The 3,123-nt window shown below is 40.1% G+C and overlaps 1 non-coding gene across 1 annotated transcript; it reads left to right on the forward strand.

Moving 5' to 3' along the window:
* Positions 1-1,406: 1,406 nt before the first annotated feature.
* Positions 1,407-1,513, forward strand: LOC116902664. The gene has a single exon (XR_004388226.1). It is a non-coding gene; the product is annotated as a U6 spliceosomal RNA (small nuclear RNA).
* The last annotated feature ends 1,610 nt before the right edge of the window (positions 1,514-3,123 follow it).

Genomic DNA, 3,123 nt, shown 5'->3' on the forward strand with positions numbered 1-3,123 from the left:
AGTTTGTAGAAGCCCTATATAGATATGTGGGGAAACATAAGAGGAGGAGGTGTAGAAGTGTGAGGACTGGATCTTGCCCTTGTTGGCAGACTGAACTGGTGGGCTATGAGAAGAGAAGGAGAAGAAGGGAAGGGAAAGCAGGAAGGCCAAGAGGCTAGGAGATAAAGAGAAGAGAATGAAACTAGAGAGTGGTATGGACAAAATGGTGCTGTCATGTGGGGGCCTGAGGAGCTAGGGAGAGGGAAACCCAGTTCAGAGAATTCAGGTTAAGGAGATAAGATATACAGGATACGAGTGGTGCTGAGACAGAGTGGTGGCCAGTGTCCACTTTGATAGGTTAATAAGGACTTTAGTTAGCTGCTTAATCCAGGATTTGAGATTAAAAAAACCCACCATATTTAAGATTTTTTCTTAGAACTGCATTAGGTTGGTAATAGAACTTTACACACAGTTATGCAGATCTGTAATCAGCTCTCGCCTCCAAGAGTAGTTTTGCATACACTTGTGCTTCTGAAGGCAGAGACAAAGGAATTTTCGTGGATTTTTGATACATCATGAATTATAAAAGCAATTTCTACCAATTAAAAAATTTTATCATTCCAGCATTCACTTCTACCTGCACTCGTGGCAGATCAGCTTGCCTGCTCCCCACCCCAAGGCTCTGCCTGTCTCCCAGGAGCACTGTTCTAACCAGGAACATGGGAGACCTGCTCTAAGCAGAGATAGCATTGCCTGCCTCTAAGGAGGCCTGGTCTAACCCAGCACACACAGTTAATCCTGCCCTCAATAGACCTGCTCCAATCTGAGACATTTATGTTAGTTAACATCAAAGGTAACCAGATGGCGAAAGGCAAGCACAAGAACATAATCAACAGAAGCCAATGTAACTTGACACCACCAGAACCAAGTTCTACTACTACACCAAGCCTTGAATACCCTAATACAACTGAAGAGCAAGATTCTACCTAATATCCCATCTCATTAAGATGATAAAGGCCTTTAAGGAGGATATAATTCCCTTAAAGATATACAGGAAAACATAGGCAAACAGGTAGAGGCCCTTAAAGATGAAACTAATAAATCCCTTAAAGAAATACAGGAAAATGCAATCCAAACACGTGAAGGAATTGAATAAAATGGTTCAAGACCTAAAAATGGAAATACAAACAATAAGGAAATGGAGAAAATCATGGAGATAGGTCCCATGCAGAGGCCACATGTGAATATTCCAGGAAATATTCTATCTCAAACTCCAACAAGTAGAGCGTTGTCAATCTTTCACCTTTCAGAAGATATTATCCCCTAGGCTCTATTAGCCTAGGCCTAGAAACCACAGGCTAGTGATGGGCAGTCCTGCTGGGCCTTGTCTAAATTCCCAACTCATTGATATTTTAAGAGTATTTTTGGTGCTCACTTCAGCAGCACATATACTAAAATTAGAACGATACAGAGAAGATTAGCATGGCCCCTGCGCAAGGATGACACGCAAATTTGTGAAGTATTCCATATTTTTTTTAAAAAAAGAGTATTTTTGGAGAAATTTAATGCAAAAATAGACATTCAATTAACAAATTACATAACTAATATCTCCATCCTTTGAATAAGGAGGGCCTATTGTATCTGTTTATTGAAATTTTAACATTCTCTGATAGGTTTCCTTCGGCAAAAGACCACCAACCAAAGAGCACGTATGTAGCAGATGACTGCCTTGTCTGGCCTCAGTAGGAGAGGATGCACCTAATCCTGTAGAGACTTGATGCCCAAGAGAAGGGGGATATCACAGGGTGGGTGACACTTTCTCGTGGGAGGTGGCATTGGGGCAAAGAACTCTGGTGGGGGGGACCAGGATAGGGAGAACATTTGGGATATAAATAAATAATATAATCAATAAAACAGAAATGATCAAAATACAATTTAGTTATTCATAAAATATCCATGTCTTTTGAAAAACAGATCTTTGCTTACTTGCTGTTATTGTCATCTGACACAAGCTAATGTTGTCTGGGAAGGAGAAATGTCAATTGAGGAGTGAGGTAGATTAGATTGAACTGTAGACAAATATGTAAGAGTCTTTTCTTGATAAGGGTTGATGTAGGGAGGCCCAGCCCACTATGGACAGTGCTAATCTAGGCAAGTGGCTGTATAAAAAGAGAGAGCAAGCTAGGGATAACAGGGCAGTAAGCAATGTTCCTCCATGGCCTTTGCTTCAGTTCTTGCCCCCAAGGTTCTGCTCTGCTTCAGTTCCTTTCTTAGTTTCATCTGGACCATGACTAGGATATTTAAACCAAACAAACTCTTTCCTCTCCATCTTGCTTTTGGCCAAAGTCTTCATCAAACAAACAGCAAAGAAGCAAACTAAAACATGTTTTTTATTTATACTTTGAGAATTTAATACATGCATTTAATGGACTTTGATCATATCATTGTTCAGTTTTCTTTCCTTGTGTTTATGTATATCATAGATTTCATGTATTGTGGCCTATATGCACATGGATGTAGCTGCATCAATGGGAGAATGGGTAGCATACCTTTGGCAGCACCCTTGAACAAAGATGTCATTCCCTGTCTTAGCATCTATCAACTGTCCATTTGGTTCGGATTGGGTCTTATGAGCCATTTCAACATCCATGCTAGAATTTTGACTGACTTGCCCATGTCTTCTACAGAAGACATTTCACAGCATTCATCTTTAGTCTTAGACTACTATAATACTTCTGATTCCCTTTTCTCTAACCTTGAAGCTACACTAAGTCATTGATATACATGTCTTATTAAGACTACAGTGACTTAGTTTCAGCACTTTGACCAGTTATGAATCTCACTGGGAAAAGAAGCTTCTCTGAACAAGGCTGAGAAAATACATGGCTATAAGCATAAATGATTTGGAGGCAGTTTGACAAACGATCATGAGTGTAACACCAATAGTAGCTTCCTCCCCTCCCCCTACTGTGCTTGACCTCCCAAATCAGGGACTTTTAACTAAGTTTATACTAAATCAATTTTTAAAGCATGAATTATCTCCTATGAACCAGACCTTATGTCAAATCAGAATGCACTTGGTTGCTCCTAGAAAGTTATGCCATTAGTGAACCAGGGGGTACATCAGGTCTAGCATATTAGGAT

This window comes from Rattus rattus, chromosome 5 (assembly GCF_011064425.1).
Source record: "Rattus rattus isolate New Zealand chromosome 5, Rrattus_CSIRO_v1, whole genome shotgun sequence".
Classification (NCBI taxonomy): domain Eukaryota; kingdom Metazoa; phylum Chordata; class Mammalia; order Rodentia; family Muridae; genus Rattus; species Rattus rattus.